The sequence below is a fragment of the Protopterus annectens genome, chromosome 6.part0 (genome assembly GCF_019279795.1).
Source record: "Protopterus annectens isolate FY-2018-M chromosome 6.part0, PAN1.0, whole genome shotgun sequence".
Lineage (NCBI taxonomy): Eukaryota > Metazoa > Chordata > Ceratodontiformes > Protopteridae > Protopterus > Protopterus annectens.
This window is the reverse complement of record NC_056737.1, coordinates 637,084,303-637,102,937: the sequence shown is the minus strand read 5'-3', so window position 1 is coordinate 637,102,937 and position 18,635 is coordinate 637,084,303. Positions and strand designations below refer to the sequence as shown.

The window sequence follows — 18,635 nt, the reverse complement described above, 5'->3', positions numbered from 1 at the left end:
ATTATTCAGCTAAAGTAATTCAAGATTTCCACCCTGATAAACTTATCTGAAGACAAGCATTTTTTTAAGCTCAGTACAAAGAAAAAGACAGCAAACGTAAAGTCATCACAGCCTATAGGTTCTGTTGGTTCGTTAAAAGCAGCTACCTCTTCTAATGAATGCCTGTATATAAATAGTATCTTGTTTGTAATTAACTGAATTTACATAAAAAAGTTCTGCTTTCTTAAATAAACAGCCGCTCCTTGAGGCAAAATAATTATAACTACACTGAAATGAAACAATATTCTGCCATGTCTTTTCAGCGAAGTACTAATGCCATATTTAAAGTAAGCACAGTGCATAAAATGCTCAAAGGGTTAAATCAGACTAGCTTATAAATACAGCCATTTACAGATTCCTTACCATTGCTAAATAAGGAATAGTACAGAAGAAAAGCAATATCACTCCAATGCTTTGTACACTTAAAATTAAATACTGTTTGACTACTGACTCTTATGGCCAGTAAAGCTATAATTGTTTAAAAGACCCTTAAACTGTTAACATTTTCACTGGCGTATCTCACCGTTAACATGCCAGATGTTTCAGACATATACACTATTGCTTATGTGTCTGATTAGCGTTTGCATAGCATCACTGCCTGCATTTCTTCTGCTGACTGGGTGTACTGCCTTTAATCATACATATTTTCCTATTGTTTCAGAATAAATGCACAGAGAATACTATTCATTTTTTTTTACCTTTTGAAGCTTTCAGTATTCTTCTTCTTTTCCAGAATATTAAAATATACTGGAGAGCCCCGACTCAGCTGCCTTATGTGAAGCAACCCAGAGAGACGAGTCCCCACCCAGCTTTGTCTACAATCATCATTCTGTGTGTACAGGAAGCAGCAGATCTCCAACTTCCTCCTGTTTCTAGCTCTTCTGACTTCCCCCTTCTACAATTCACTTTTTCCCTCCTGCATTTCTTTAGTGCTTAATTTCTTGTCTTCTCTGCCTTAACACTGCCCCCCCCTCTCTTCCCTTCTTGAGCAGATAAGTCATTTGTATTTCTGTGTGTGTATGTGTGTATCAGTATATTATACTGACCTCAGTGTCACTGTTTTGCTACCCTGAGCTTTCTGCGTGCAAAAGCAATCAGTGGGTTTAATCCATTTCTAGGCTGGCATATTAAACCAAAGATTAAATATTCTAAGGATGACTTCCTTCAACCCTCCCCCCAACACACACACACACTCACACATAGCACAATGCAGAGCACACTGTAAGAGACTCACAGCTGTTAAGCTGGTGGGTGGGGGTGGGGGTTCCCCTATCAGTGGTGCTGGGAGGTACCAGGGGATAGCATACAGCATCACAGAACTCCAACTGACACAAAATGTGAACCTTAACAGATACACTTAGCGATGCCCACAGATGCTGAGATGCAACTCTCAGAACATATATAACAGGCTTGTAAACTCAGACAGCCATTACTGACCCCCTCCTCAGACGGATGGTATTTTAATTCAGAGAGGTGCTACCATACGGGTAATTATTTTTGGCTCACAGAGAATTCCTGGCAGGATGAGATACCCAGGGACATCAGTATTAACAAAGCAGGCTAGGCAGTAACTACACTAAATGATATTAATGCCATTCATAATACCATGAATATCACAGCCTAACATTTTAGGATGACTTCATTTTTTTCTTCTTATATCTATTTCTGAGCTGATTTTTTTTTTTTGCATTGGTAGTTTATACGTCTTCCTTAATGAAATGTGTATACTTTATGATATCTTGTATGGCTTTCCCACATTTTCTTTACATACATTTACTTTAGAGCACGTGATTGTAATAATTAATAAATAGTTTTTAATTCCGACCCTTGTGTTGATTGTGAACTATGAAAAACCCTGCCAGAGCTTTTTTAAAGTAGCTATTTTTTTTTCTTTGTTGACCACCTAGATAGTTATTAAACAGCTTTTTCACTATGTTAACAACCTGTATTAACTTCCTAAAGGATTTACAACAATTCTGTAGCATTGAGACTGGGGTTACAGTATGGATTATTTCTTTTACTCTTGCCTTTATTTTTTACAGCCAGCAAGAAGAATTTTTCAAATATGAATATTCTGAATTAATAAGAATGTCATGAAATGAAATGACAACGGCAAATCTTGCATTCTGGTAGCAGCTGGTCTGTGTTGTATGACATGTTTAGCACCAGAATTAATAACACTATACAGATTCACTATGATTAATTTCAAGCTGATAGCATTAGTTCATATTTACACATTAGATTGTTAACAGATTATGTATGCCATGCTCATTAGGGATGTCCCTGTTTTGGATGACACCCCGATGCATGCTTTATTTATCAGTAATGTATTATACAGTGCATCTATTTAGTGAAGTACAATAAACTAAATACAGACTAGAAAAAGATGAATATGCAATCAAACCTGCAATGAATGCTGAGTTACCTAGGACTGCTTTTGTCTGATACTATACAGATCTTTTACAGTATATAATCTACTCATAATCTTTTCCTACATTGTAAGCATGTTATGTATTTGCATGATTCTGTACTGCTGTGTTACACTCACATCGCTCTATCTTCATGAACTTTACCTTTACACTTCATTCACTGTTAGACCTGTACCTTTTCTATTACGACATTGTGCAACATTTACTTTACATCACTTCATTATTTTTCCAGTTATGATTTAATCAGCTACAAATATTTTTGCACTGTTGTTTTAAAGATCACACTGTAGATCAGTCTGTATATTGAACCTAGTCAGCCACTGTAGCTAGACATCACATGCACGTAAGTTACTGAGCACGTTCGAGATCAGTGCCATTTTGTGTAGTCAGTCAGTGTGAATGTAAGCTTGAATGGAGATGCACATAAGTGTGTTAGAAGTAACAGGTCAGTCAGTAAACATATGAAGTACTATATAGATATACAAGTTACAGCTCCTGATACCTCTCAACTGTACAGATTTTCACAGAATGTCCAGATTTTTGGCTCATATTTTTGTCCTGTTCCTCTTTTTTTGTGGCAAATCACTGGGATGATCTCAGGATTATAGTCACAAAATAATGACATCCATTTGAGTTTCGGACTTCGAATCCTTCAGAAAATGTATATTAAAACAGATCCTGTTACTCTAGCAGCTTTCTAAGTTTATAAGAGCAATATTTAAAATCTGTCCCTATTTATACCCCCATTTTGTCAAGCTTTGTTCAGATTTTTTGCATTAAGAGGTTGAGAGGTGACTGTATGTACAATAAACAACTTGAATGCATACCCAGCCTCAGTGTCTCATTTGAATAGATGAGACATGTGACATAGTGTCAGTATAGGATCTGAAGTTGAAGCAACTCACAAACCATGCGGCATGCAGTTAGAAGTAGTGAGACCCAGGAGTGAACTCGCAAACAGGTCGATTGTTACTCAAAGTTACTTAAACTCATTTCAAATGAGTTTCAGTCGCCAAACATGTGGCATAGCATTCAAAGTATTCAAAATAATTTCCAAGATGTTCGAAATGTCCAAGATAGCAGTGTAATATTTAAAGTGTTTGAAATAATCTCTGAAGTGTTTAAAATGTTTGAAAAGGCTAAAAATGTCTGAATTCTTTTTGCAATGTCCAATTTTTTCACAGTAACTAAGATATTCTGAAGTGTCTGGAGGGTTCTAAGTATTTTCAGTGTTAAAGTAAAGCGTTTTCAGAGAGATTGTTGTGCCCTTGAGCAAAATTACAAGTACCAGGTCTATATTTATGTTTAAAAGAAATTTGTTGTTATGGCAGAGGGATTTTGCAGACCTGAACTGCTGGTGTTTGATAATAATATTGCTCAGAACTGGCGAGTGCTTGAGCAAAAATATGATATTTTCATACAGGCTGCATTTTATGATAAAAATGCATGTACAAGAGCATTTATACTTGTCAATTTAGCTGGCTCAGAGGCCTTTGAAAGAGAATGTTCATTTGTGTATGCACCTGCTGTGTCTGCAGTGGAGGGAGAGAAAAGCCATATTGTGATACAGGCTGAAATGCGGGAAGGCCCTGAGTGCTAAAATGTAAATTTAGAGAAATGTGTAACCCTCAAATGAATATTACAATGGGAAGGCACAGATTTTACACAATAAGTCAAAAGCCTGGTGAAACTATTGCAGCATATATTACTGACTGAAGAAATAAAGCAAACACGGGTAGATTTGTTTATCTATGAGTGATGAGTTGATAAAAGACCATCTTGTACATGGTGTTAATAATAAAGTATTGAGAAAGATTTTGCTTTGAGATAGTGAATTAACATTGAGCAAAAACATTGAGATTTATCAAGTACATCACCACTAACTACCCTTTTCAATCATAGCCTAATCACAGGCTTTGTTTCTGTGGAGTGGAGAACAGCTACAGTTATTTCCATCCACAAAAGTGGCCTAGCAACAGACCCGGGGAATTACAGACCCATAAGACTGACCAGCCTCATCTGTAAGGCCATGGAACGTATCATTATAGACCTCATAAATAATAAATTGTTGACCTCCAAACCCTGTATCCTACCCAATTCTGCTTTGTGAAGGAAAGATCCTGCCTGCTAAATCTGGTGGATTTCTTTGAAAGTGTGAACAAGGCCATTGATGAGGGCAAATCTGTGCACACAGCACACCTCATCTTGGCAAAGGCTTTCCATACAATCCCATATTCAGGCATTACCGATAAACTTATCAAACTGAATGTAAGATCTGCTCCAGATCTGCTCTGAGTTACAACACAACAGCACGAAAATTACAGAACCAACTGATATTGCCAAAATTCTGGCAGATAGGCAGATAGGTTCAGTGCTAACTTTACCCCCCTCTCACCGCCTAAAGGGCCCATATCTATACAGGAAGAATGCAGAGTCCCTGTAATCACAACTACGCAGGTAAAAGCTGCACTCTCTAAAGTCAAAAACAGCATACATGGGATGGGACAACATCCCAGGCTGCATTTTACACGAACTTCAGAACGAACTGGCTCCTCACCTAAGCACCATGTTCAATCATAGCCTCACGTCAGGCTTTGTGCCCAGTGAATGCGCACAGCAACAGTTATCCCAGTCCACAAAGGGGGAGCCACCATTGTTCCTGGTAACTATCGCCCTATTAGCCTGACGAGCCTGGTGTGGAACTCATAAAGAAAGACATTGGTAACCTCCAAACTCTGGACCCCATCCAGTTCGGGTTTGTGAAAGGCAGATCATGCCTCCTGAACCTGATCAACTTCTTTGAGGCAGGCACCAAATCTGTAGATGAGGATAAGGTGGTTCACACAGCCTATCTTGACCTCGCCAAGGCTTGACACCATCCCCCATTCTGGAATTATAGCTAAACTCATTAAACTAGGTATAAATCCCTACATCACAAGATGGGTTGCCAACTGGCTCACTGACAGAACCCACACTGTAAATGTTGCAGACTCCAAATCTAACTTCAAACCAGTGACAAGTGGAGTACCAAAGGGTTCAGTCCTGGGACCTCTCTTGTTTGGTATCTACTTCTCTGAAGTACAGGCTAACACAGAAGGCCTTTGGCTAACGAAGTTCACAGATGACTGCAAACTAGGAGCCATAGTCGAGTCCCCAAATGATGTGGACATCCTACAGAAGGGCCTCACCGAGACAGATGCCTGGTATCGTAGCTATGACCTCAAGCTCAATGCCAAAAAGTGCATTGTCATCCCATTTGGTAAAAACTCTGTATCCATGAACTACCACATAGGTGGAAGTCTACCTAATGCCGAATGTGTGATAAGAGACCTTGGGACCCAGGTGGACAGTAGTCTCTCCTTTGATAATCACATCACCACAGTAGTCAGGAAATCCTTCTACATGGCACACGTCATCACAAAGGGATTCTCATCCAGGAAAAAAGAGGTCATTGTTCCCCTCTACTCAACATTCATTAGACCCATTATAGAATACAACACCTATTTTGGAATGTACCTCGCAAGATATCTACAGCATCTGGAAAGGCCATAGAAGTACCTTACATAGAGGATTACTGGCCTCAAACAGATGCCCTACACTGACCTTCTCAAAAAACTTCAGCTTTATTCTGTAGCATATCACCTACTGCGAGGTGATCTCTACCTAACATATAAAGCTATGTCAAACCCAGAGCTATTGGACATGCTACACCTAAAAAAAAATCCCAATCCCTCCCAGCTACACGCTCTAGGGACCTAAACCTTGTCACCACAATAAACAGGACATGCTGGAGGGATAGATTCCTGTCCCATAGACTTCCCAAACTCTGGAACAAGCTACCCATCATTGTCAAGCAAAGTTCCTCATTAGCACTCTTCAAGAAAAATCTTAATGAGTGGATGGGAAATAGTAAATACACTCCAGGGATCACTTCTGTGGCTCTGCTCAACAGGGGCACATTAAAATAACTTTCTTGGGTGGTATAAGCCAGGGAACCTTGTTGGCTAGGCTTACTTAGGCCCTTGGGCCAATAACCTAGTACCTACCTATGAACCTATAAACCCCTTTGTTGTAAGATGGATTGCCAAATGGCTCACAAACTGGAAACACACTATCAAAGTGGGTGACTCCACATCAGCCAGCATATTGGTTACCTGTGGCGTGCCACAGGGGTCAGTGCTGGGCCCCCTACTATTTGGTATATACTTCTCAGATTTTCAGGTCAAAACTAAAGGGTTGTGGCTGGCCAAGTTTGCAGATGACTGCCAACTAGGTACAATCATTGAATCCCCAAATGATGCCAGTATACTCCAGGATGGTTTCACACAGACCAACGACTGGTGTATTAGTCACGGTCTCAAACTGAATGCAAAGGAATGCATCATCATTCCCTTTGGCACAAACAGTGTCCCTTCACACTATCAAATCAATAAGAATACCCTAAATACCCATGAAGTAGTAAGAGACCTGGAGTCACAGGTTGACCACAACCTTAACTTCGATCACTGCATGTCTACCATTGTAAAAAAAAGCTTTCCACGTAGCTCACTTGATTAGTAAAGGCATCGCCTTGAGAGCAAAAGAAGTTATAACCCCCCTATACTCGGCACTTATCCGGCCCAAAACTGATTATAATGCCCCATTTGGTATGTATCGTACTAAGCACCTACAGCAATTAGAGACCTCAGAGGTTTTAAAGAATATCAAGGGCCTCCAGCATGTGCCTTAGATGTACTGACTAAAATCCCTGTCACTACACTCCGTGTCATATAGACTTCTTAGGGGAGACTTATTCCTGGCCTACAGAGCAACCCAATATCCAAACCTAATGAATTTACTGCATATCTGTAAATCAAATGGGTCTAGGGCCACGCATTGCAGGGACTTAAATATGGCCTGTTACTTAATTAGAACATGCTAGAGAGACAGAGTTATCTCCCAGCGACTGCCACGTCTTTGGAACAGGCTACCAATTCATGTGAAATAGAGCACCTCTATGACACTGTTCAAGAGGAACTTGGATGTGTGGATGGGGCACTATAAACTCTAAGCAGGGATAGTGCCTACAGCCCTCCTGGACATAGGCAGTCATCACTAAATGCAGTCTTGTGTATTGACTAGTACCTCCACTGTATTACATTGGATTGAAACAGCTAGGTTTAAAATGACCTCCGGGTCAATAGCCTAGTAATCTCCTATGTTCAAATGATCCTATGAGATTACAGAAGAGCATACGAATATGCTTACCAATGAGAAAAGAATATTTGCAGTATTAGCTAGTGTGAATGTTGATAGTGCATAGCAGAAAGTTAAGATGAAAAAGAAATACAAACCGAGAAGCAGTGCCACACCCAGCCTCATTGTTAACTGCCAGAATTGTGGAGGCAGTCATGAATATGAACAGGAAAAGTGTTTATCTTTTGGTCAGGTATGTCACAAATATAAAAAGTGGAAACACTTCAAAAGGCTTTGCAAGTCTAAAGTGTTGCAAACTTATATTGAAAGAGAGTATCCGAAGAAGCAAGTAGATCAGATAGAGACTGTAGCAAACTCTGTGAGTTGTGAGCAAACTTTCAATGTTGATGGTGTCACTTTGCTAGATGAAACAGTTAATACAGCAAATTATCAGTTGTCAGGAAAGAGTGAAATATTTTGTATTTTACACGTTAATGGGAAACCTGTACAGCTTAAATTAGACATTGGATATAAGTGCAATGTTATATCAGCACAAATGTTTGCTAAAGTAAAAGCTGGTGAGAAACTTGATGCAAAACTAGTTGCTTATGGTGGTGAAGATTCACACTGATGGCACAGTAGTTCTTTCATGCCATTCTGCTGGAAGCAGTTTTACCTAGTCAAAAGACATTTGCAGTCACTGATTAGCCTCAAAGACAGTCTGCGAATGGGTCTGATTTCATTTAATAAAGAGGTCCACCATGTAAGTATGAATAACGATAGTTTTACACAAAATATTTTTAGTGAATATGCTGATATTTTCAAAGCCAAGCTTGGTAAACTTCCAGTCACATATTCCATGAAGTTAAACCATGAAGCAAGTCCAGCTGTCACACCAGAACGGACCATGCCAGTAGCAATGCAGAATAAAGTAAAAGCAGAACTAGACAAAATAGTGAATTTAGGTGTCCTAACTCCAGTAGAAGAACCGAATGAATGGATATCCTCCATGGTCAAGCTCATAAGAAAAGCTCAGATAATATTTGAATATGTACTGATCCAAGAGATTTAAACAAAGCACTTAAGTGTCCTCATCATCTGATGTGTACAGTAGATGAGCTAGCCACTCTCATGCCAAATTCCACTGTTTTTTTTTTTTGTCTTAGATGCAAAAAGCTCCTTTTGGCAAATTTTGCTGGATCACAAATCTTCATTGTTAACCACATTCAGTACACCATTTGGTATATACAGATATTTAAGAATACCATTTGGAATTAATTCTGCCAGTGAGGTATTTGAACATGCCATGGAACAATTTTTTTTCTGTTTGTCCATGTGCAGCTATTATTATAGATGACATTATTGCTGGATGCAATGGTGAAGACGAACACGATAGAAATCTCAGAAAAGTTCTAGACCATGCACATGAAGTAAATCTCAAACTGAATCCTCAGAAATATAAATTCAAACTGAAAAAAGTTACTTATGTGGGACATTTGTTTACCAATTCTGGCTTATAACCAGATCCATCTATGCAAACAGCAGTTGTTGAAATGCCACTTCCAGAGAATGTCACATCTTTACAACATTTTCTAGGTATGGTCAACTATTTAGGAAAGTTCATCCCAGACTTGAGTGAGCTTTCTGCACCATTACATGAGATGACACACAAAAATGAAAATTGGTCCTGGCTGGAACAACTCCAAAGAGCATTTGATATTCTGAAATAGAAAATTGCCAGTCTACCCACACTGAGATATGATGTTCACAAATCTGTAACTCTTTCTCGTGATGCTTCAATGTGCAGCCTTGGCACAGCATGTCTTAAGAAGGCATACCAGTTGCTTATGGATCAAGAACTTTAACTCAAATAGAGATGCATTATGCACAAGTAGAAAAATAATTTTGGCAGCGGTGTTTACAAGTTCAATGATTATATATATGGCAGACCTGTCCAAATACAGACTGATCACCAACCACTAGTGACAATTTTGAAAAAGCCAATACATACAGCCCCAGCTCGACTGCAATGCATTTGGTTAAAATTGCAAAAGTACAATTTCAATATTGTTTACAAAAAAGGGCAAATACTTGTACCTGCTGATGTTTTGTTACACACACCCAGACAAACGACAGAGCTGCATGAAAATGAAACAGCAGCCTTAGAAATCATGGAAGTCAGAAATTTCTCATCACAGCTTGATGAACTCAGAAATCACACAGCTTCAGACCCAATTCTCCAGAAGCTGAAAAATGTTATCAGTCAAGGATAGCTAACATGACAAACTGGTTTACCACTTGACATTCAGCAGAATTTTCCTTACAGAGATGAGCTCCTGATGGAAGATGGAATTATCATGAAAGGTCCAAATGTAGTAGTTCCCAAAGTATTACAACAGGAATATATCAGAATTTTGCATTGTGGTCATCCAGGTACTAATTCAAACAAAAGAAGGGTGAGAGGCATTGTATATTGGCCTTCTGTCTCTAAAGATATAGAGAAGGAATCTCTAGCTTGTTCAGTTTACCAATAGCACCAAACCACATCAGCAAAAAGAACTTCTTCAGCTACAACAAATTCCTGAATTACCATGGTCGACTGTTGCTGTAGATATTTTTGAATTGAATGCTCAACATTGCTTGGTAAGACTCTTACCCAGATTGGTTTGAAATTGACCTATTTCCTAACTTGATGTCCAGTGCAGTCATTACAAAATTTGAGGACACATTTTTCTGTCCATGGTAGTCTGACAATGGTGCACAGTTTACTAGTCAGCATTTCAAGAAATTTGCTGAGTCTTGGGACTTTGTTAATATTACCATTAGTCCTGCATATCCACAAGCCAATGGTTTAGCAGAATATGCAGTTCAGAGTGCAAAGCACTTGGAGAAATCCAAAAAAGATGGTACCGATGTTTTCCTTAACTTAATCTCAAACATTCCTCGAGACAACTTGATTGGTTTACCTGCTCAAAGAGTGATGTCTAAACAAACACAAACAACTCTTCCAATCAGCAAACAATTGTTAGTACTAAACACAGAATAATAGAGTGGTCAAGGCTCAACTTTTGAGAAAACGTCAGTCACAAAAGTTGTACTATGATAAAACCAGTAAATCCCTTCCACCATTGTTATAAGGAAAATTTGTGAGAATGTAAATATCCAAATATTATGATTGTATAAGAATCTTGAAGGACATTTGTGAGAAACCAAGATCTTACATTATATGATCTGAAGCAATGGATTACAGAAGGAATCATAGACGTGTTACCCATCTCAGAACTAGTGCCACAGCAGATTGCCTGTGCCAGTGACTCTAATTTCCAGAGTGACTCGTCAACTATTTGAATTCAAAAGGACAGTGTGCTTTCATCAAACAACTCTGATGTAAACTCAGATGTTCCAGTATTGAATGAATCCCCAGAGACTGTTCCTGTCGCTAAACCCAGTCAGAATTTCTATGTAACTAGATCAGGTAAATTTGCAAATCAAATCCTAAATACACAGTGGCTTGGACTTGAAATCAGCTATGTTTTGTTGAGATGTTGAAATAATGTTAGCTCTTAAATATGCCCTTTTTCTTGTATTTTACAATGTCGAGCAAAATTAACAAGGGAGTATGTAGATAAGTGTGTATATTGAACTGAGTCAACCACTGTAGCCAGACAGCGCATACACATAAGTTACTGAGCGTGTGTGAGATCAGTGCCATTTTGTGTAGTCAGTCAGTGTGAATGTAAGCTTGAATGGAGATGCACGTGTGTGTTAGAAGTAACAAGTCAGTCAGTAAGCATATGAAGTATGAAGTATATGTACAAGTTACAGCTCCTGATGTGTGTATATATAATAAATGACTTGAATGCATACCCAGCCTCAGTGTCTCATTTGAATATATGAGACATGCGAAAACACTATGACTGTCATGTTAAGTATTATCGTGTTGTGCTGTTCAAAATTTATTATCATAGAATCATAGATGTACAAAACAGCTAGGCCATGCAGCCATTAACAGCTTGACAGTATCCATCCTTCCAGCTTACTTCCTTTTTAGAGGAGTGGTAGGCCAGCCGTACCTAGGCTGAATCTATGAATACTAATGTAATTGGCTAGTTTCTTCAAAAAGGAAGATAGTGTCCTAGAGAAGAGGCATTCATTCCGTGACAAATCTGTCTTGCAGTGTAATTTGTTTACATCCTTCTGCTGTGAATACAGGTTCATGCATACGCAGGTGTTAGGCATTAATAATGGGGTTTTGTTTATAGATTGTTATCATGACATACTGTGCCGGTTGCTATTTCTATTGATACATATGTACTCCCAATAAAGAAATGATTTATGTATCATTGATTTGAAGTCTACATTAATACTGCAGCTTGTAAATCTTATTTTTGTAAATCTTATTCTCTGTTTATAGGGGTTCTTATTGAGTTCTTCTTGTAACCGGACTCTGCCCAGCGATGCCTAGCCAGAATAATAAAATGAAACAAATTACTACTAACTGTTGTCCCAGACATATAATTTTGTGATATACAGAGGATTTCATTTTTCACTAGTTGGAGCAATTTCATTGTGGGTGTATGTATATATGTATGTATATATAAATATGTGTGTGTGTGTGTGTGTGTGTGTGTGTGTGTGTGTATGCACATACATATATATATATATATATATATATATATATATATATATATATATATATGTAGGTCCTCTTCAAAACATCTAAAACCCATAACATCTAATTTCATAACATTGAGACCAGAACATCTAAAACCCATAACATTGAATTTCATAACATCTAATAGTACAAATCACATGAAAATAACATCCCCTCCACATATAACGACATATAATGACACCAAACCACCAAACCCACTTTTTAATATGTTTCTGCGGGGGGGGGGGGGGGCTTGATACAGTGGGGTTAGGAAATTAACTTTTTCCCACTGTAGTACGATCTTGGAACCCCCCACATGGGGAGTAGGGGGGGCTTGTCCCCCTGCATAAACGTAGTAAAAAGTGTTTGGTAGTTTGGTGTTGTTATATGTGGAGGGGATGTTATTTTCTTGTGATTTGTAGTGTTAGACGTTATGAAATTCAATATTATGGGTTTTAGATGTTTTGGGTTTTAGATGTTCTGGTCTTAATGTTTTATGAAATTAAGATGTTATGGGTTTTAGATGTTTCAAAGTAGTATATATATATATATATATATATATATATATATATATAAGTATAAACACACACACTTTAAGTGGTGGAACATTGTGCAAGGGTATTTTCATATACCTCCAAGGTACAGTGCCGAAAGAATTCATAATAACAGTGTTGAGGATATAGGAGTAAAATTCTCTGCATTGGTAGATATAGGGGCATAACTGCCTAAAAGCTGTGATTTTGTCCTTTTTCAGCGAAATTTACTTGAAAATATGATTATTGAACAAGTCTTGTTTAGACAAGTGTTCTTTAACATAATATCTTCAGATAATAAGGTGGCGTTGGTTACATTCAGCTTTATTACACAATGAAATGTAACAGGTGGAATACCTTCTGTATGGAGTCTACATATCCTGTTTGGGTCCATGTTGGTTTTTACTAGGCACTTTTGTGCAGTTGAGCTGGTGAGCCTCCAAATGGCAAGTAGTTGTGTGTCAGTGAAGGTGTGTGTGTGTGTGTGTGTGTGTGTGTGTGTGTGTGTGTGTGTGTGTGTGTGTGTGTGTGTCTCATCAGGGATTAGCACCTTGATCATGAGTAGTCTCTCTGCCTTGTACCCAGTGAGTCTAGAGACTACCTTGGCCCTCCTTTAGTAGATACCCAGGTGATGAGTAAATTATCTATTTCACTGTGACTGAGATGCACCAAATTTTCTTATACCTTTGCAGTGACAGGAGATATATAAATAGCTATGATGAAGGTGTGTGTGTGTGTGTGTGTGTGTGTGTGTGTGTGTGTGTGTGTGTGTGTGTGTGTGTGTGTGTGTGTGTGTGTGTGTGCATGCGCACGCATATACATGCATGCACAACTGCCCTTGCATGAGTGCATGTTTGTGTGTGTGTCTCTAAGATACATGTAGTGGCAGAAGAAAACAAGTTTCATCAACAAGCTAAAAGATCAGATGAGCCAAAAGGATAGTCAGTGGCTGTATTGCTTTCATAGATCCATAGGTTTGTGATCACCTAGTTCCTTCCTAAACATATGAATTTGGGGAGTTTTTTCCCCAATAGGCTTGGGAGTCATTCAGATATAAAATTTCCATGTTTCATGGTATGGTTGATATTAATTTTTATAGTGGTTCAGTGCCGTTTGGTGTTCAGATCACTGTGGGGTGTATTCTAAGCAAAAGCTTTAATTTATTCAAGGGTTCTTTAATACTCAGTATGTTAGGCACAACTCTCCTCTAGTAAAGCAGTAAGATGCAAGGATGAAGGAGAGTTTTGAAGTGTTTCACTATAAGACAAACCTTGAAGCCTTTTGATACTTTTTTATTTTGTTCCTGTGTATAACTAGTTCACAAAATAGGGTGCAATATTCTATAATAGGTCTGAGAAGAGATGCGTAAAGGGGGACAATTACCTCTCTGGCACAATTAATTCTAGAGCGGGTCAGTTGGGCAGCTGTTTATGCTTTGCAGAAAGTAGCAGATATATTGGTGCCAAATAAAAGGTTATTATCTACAAGGACTTCAGTCTTTTATTATTTTGTCATTTGTTTAGATGCTGCCCATAAACAGTATATAAAAACTGGTGGGAAGGAGATGTCATATGGTAGAATGGTACATTTTTGACAGAAAGTCATTTCTAGTGCTATTGAAGGGAGGTGTTATCAGTGGAGTTAAGGACAAGGCCTCAAAGGTTGCAGTCCTCTGCACATTTGGTAAGTCAGAAACTGAAGTCAGTTTTAACAACTGAGTAAGTTTCTTTGATGACGGCTTGATCTCTGAGTTTATATTGCATTGTTGAGTATAGTGCTGAAATTTTCTATTTCACGGTAAGCTGCATGGAAAGACGAATCATCATCCAGTATAGCAGTCATAACTTTTATGAAGTTAAGCAGACTAGAACTACATTTGATAAATCTGTACTGGGTTAAGAGGTTTCATGTGTCAGAAAAAGTCTCACAATTAATTTTTCTTTGCAATACTTTGCACAATATAATTGTGAGGCTGATCAGTCTGTAATTACTGAGGCCTGTGGGATAACCTGCCACTGCAGACTGCTTCCAGATATGAGGATATTTGCCAGTTTTTAATTCTCTATTAAGAATTTGCATAAGAGTGTATAAAGCTATTTTTGATTGTACTGATTAGGTTTCTTGGTATCACATCTGGTCCCAAGGAGGAGGTGTTTCTGACCTTGTTGATGGCAGAGGTGACCATTTCCGATGTAATTTCAGGAGGGATTATTTCAGGTGTGGTCTGAAGTTTGCTCCAAATATATATGCAAATTTTAACTGTATCTGTTGTCTCTGTTATAGGGATATCATTTTGTTCTAACAGTCAAACACAACGCATTCTTCTTTCTTTTTCTTCATTTATCAGATGTGGCTGCAAAAGGACTTTTTATTGTTGTCCATCTTGGTGGCAAGGTTTACCATGAATGATGAAGCTTTACTTTTGATTGTTTTATTGACTTCTTTTTGTAAGGAGTTGACATTAATCTTGTAGTATTTGGTGAGATTTGAAGACTTTTTTGCACTTTTAGTTTGTCTCAATAGTCTTAATTTTGCAACTCCTGTATTAAGGTTTATTGTAGAATATTTCACTGTATTTGTACCTCACCAGAGTAACTTATCAATGCAGTTAAAATGTTCTAGAGGGCCACAAGCATTCAGCAAAAGGTTGTGAGGTTGGTAATCTGATATCAAATCTCTGCAGATTAATGTCATGTGATTATTCAGAGCACCATAATTACCATTTGGAAAATCCTTAATGATTGTATAATTTATTTATTATGTTAGGTTTGGTGTATATGAGGAATGCCATAGCACTGTGTACAGACTGAAACTGTTTAGCTAAGTACAGCTGGCAGACATGGCTATTATGATGACATCTAATATGCCTTTCCCTTATTGACATTTTGACATTTTTTGAGATGGTTAATATTTACTAAGTTTAGTAGTTTTTCTGTCTGATTATTGGTTGTGGCATAATTCTGAAAATAAATGGAATGATAATTTATGATACTGATAGTAAATTATATTTATTTATTTGAAATTAGTAAAGTTTGTCAAGGAAGTGGTCATGTTCTTGAATTGACATGAAGAGAGTATGATAACATATTACAAAAGTGTAATTTCTGGATCTTATTCTATCCTGGGTGTAGATTACTTCATGTTCGCAATTTGTTATAACCCAACTTCTGAAAGGCTGACTTATAAAAATGGATCGACCACTTCACTGGTCAGTGGGATGAACGGAGTGGGAGGAGTTGTAACAAGGTGGTTGTAGAATTCAGGATGGGTATTTGAACCATGAATCTGTGACAGCACATGCCAAGAGCACCAGAACCATAGGGAAAGGTAGGGGGCTTAACTGTATGAAATAAATAAATGACCCAAAATGGTTTAGTAGCATGATTTCTTACTTCTACCCCATATTAATAATAGGACATTGGTAGCAAACCTATGACCCGCTGTTATGCAGTTTAAGCACCTGCAATCATGTTTTTCTGGTAATCTCTAGTCATATGACTGGTAGCAAATGCATGGATCTTCAGGGATGGTTTTCTCTTCCAGATATGTGCTTTATTTTAATTGTAGACAAAAGCAGGCAGCAGCTCAATTTGGTGAATTCAAGAAGGGAAAAGTTTAGTCAACTGAGCACTGTCTACTCAAATAAATTGGAGTGAATTTTTCATTGAGCGGATTCTGTTCATTTTATTATATTTTCTGGCAGGAAACCACTTAGAGCCATACATCTCAGTTGTCCAGAATATGGCATAATGTCTACATTTTTGCTTTATATTTTTGGTCTGTTCTTAATTTTTTTTTCTGGCAAATCATTGAGGATTGAATTCTCTAAATGATGACAAATGTTCATGCTTCAGATTTTATATCCTTCAGGAAATGCCTGTAATACAGGTTTCAATTTTATCTCATTATGAGAAATGTTCCTCACTTTGAGTAAAAAAAAAACTTCACATTTCACACTGTTCTACACATAAAGGATGTGCCACACGTTATTGTTAACAACTGTTTTAACTAATATCCATGATAATAATACTAAATCATATCAGTTCATTAAACTTTTATAAGTATAAAGTAACACATTTTAATCATACTATGTGCTTCCTAGATAAAGGTGTTCATACATTTCTGGTAATTGTTCCACATTTTGACTATTTATTGCACATTATGAGAAGCTGTTTTTACATTTTGGAGATGCAAGGTTGAGAGTTAATGCATGCTAATGCATGCTAATGCAAATCCTGTTCTTCTAGCAACTTTCTAAGTTTATAATCACAATAACTGAAATCTCCATTGTTCTGGGAGTTTGTGCCCCCCCCCCCTGCCACACATACATTATTTTCTTTCATCTAGAATGCTTGTATTAAGACATTGAGAGATCTAGGTGGAACTGTAAACAGTATAACTTTCAACTGTCTCTGATTTTACAGAATGTCTTTGATTTTGACTCATACTTTTGGTATACACTGCTCAAAACTTTTGTGGTTTTCCATCAGGTACATTGCCAGAATTTCTGTCTCTAAATAGTGATGGCTGTTTGAGTTTGAAACTTTGTATTCTTCAGAAAATGCACTGCTGATGAAAACCCTGTTGCTTACTGCAATCGACAAGGAGTACCCTGTAGCAGCAACTTGAAATACATTACTTTGGCCAAACCTTTACCACTTTTGGTAATCACCAGCAGTTAGTAGTTGAAAGCAAATAACAGGATGATCTCAGCAAAGTGCTCATTGCTGTGGATTGTGGAAGGTGAGGACAGAGTGTAGTGTCTGGAAGCTCCAAGCTGAATTACATTACTGTGATTGTCCTTTCACTTTATTTTGGCATGAAACCAGATAGATTTCTGGGTGGTGGTAACAGTAAACATTGCTCACAGCATAATACTGCTTTATTTATCTGATTTGCTTTTTATGGTAATATACATAGGGGAGATGCTTTATAGCAGCAAGTGGAAATGCATTACTATTATTTTTATTTCACCACATTTTGGCAATCATACCTGAGACGTGATTGCCAAAAGTGGCTGACTATTTTATTGGTTGGGGGGGGGGCAGTCTGTTCATGAAAGTAAATAATATTTATGTGATTCATGCAAAGCAATCATTTATATGGATATGTTAAGAGGAAGGGGATATATATGTGTGTGTCCAGGAATAAGAGGTTGAAACAGATTGCTGTGCTTTTTGTTTATATCACTTTTCTTATTATCAAACATTAGAGATGTACCTGGAAGGTGAATGCTGCACATGAAATTCCAAGGACATTACATTATTACTATTTAATCTAGAATTTGGGGTGTCCATGTATTTTAACAGCAAAAAGACAAATGATGATGATGTAGCCACTAGGTTTATCATTTTCTTCTTGATGAGACATTATGCACAGAGAATGTAGGTAGCATTTTAATGGGAGATTGCTACATGACAGCAAATAGCAGTTACAGGCTAATTTCTGAATGATTCTTGATATGCTGCATTGGGGGACAGTATCTGACAAGAGCAACATGGCTATTATAATTGTTTGATTCCTTTAAGGACAAATATTGTTTGCCACTCAAAGGGCATATTCGACTGGTGTGTTTTCTAATGAAGTATGTTATTATAAGCCTCTGAAATTTTTATTGTGACCTGCCTTTGGGCACCTGACGTGACTCATATTCAGCTAGAAGATCCAGCATTTCAGAAGGCTTTTTTGTCACAGTCTGGCACTATGCTTGATTTCCAGTTGGGGGCTATTTGACCTCTGCACAAAAGACTGGGTAAAACTAATGTCTAAACTGCATATGTACTAAGTTCTGATTATGTCAGAAAT

The 18,635-nt window shown here is 37.7% G+C and overlaps 1 protein-coding gene across 2 annotated transcripts in view; it reads right to left on the bottom strand.

Annotated features, from left to right (window-relative positions):
• GNG2 (G protein subunit gamma 2) overlaps window positions 1-1,106 on the bottom strand; it is a 675,587-nt gene extending 674,481 nt beyond the window's left edge. The window contains exon 1 of one of the 2 annotated variants that reach the window (XM_044074327.1): window positions 738-1,106. The gene's annotated coding sequence lies outside the window, so the exon portion shown is untranslated. The remainder of the gene's footprint in view (window positions 1-737) is intronic. The other variant, XM_044074324.1, reaches the window with a different exon arrangement.
• Between the last annotated feature and the right edge of the window lie 17,529 nt (window positions 1,107-18,635).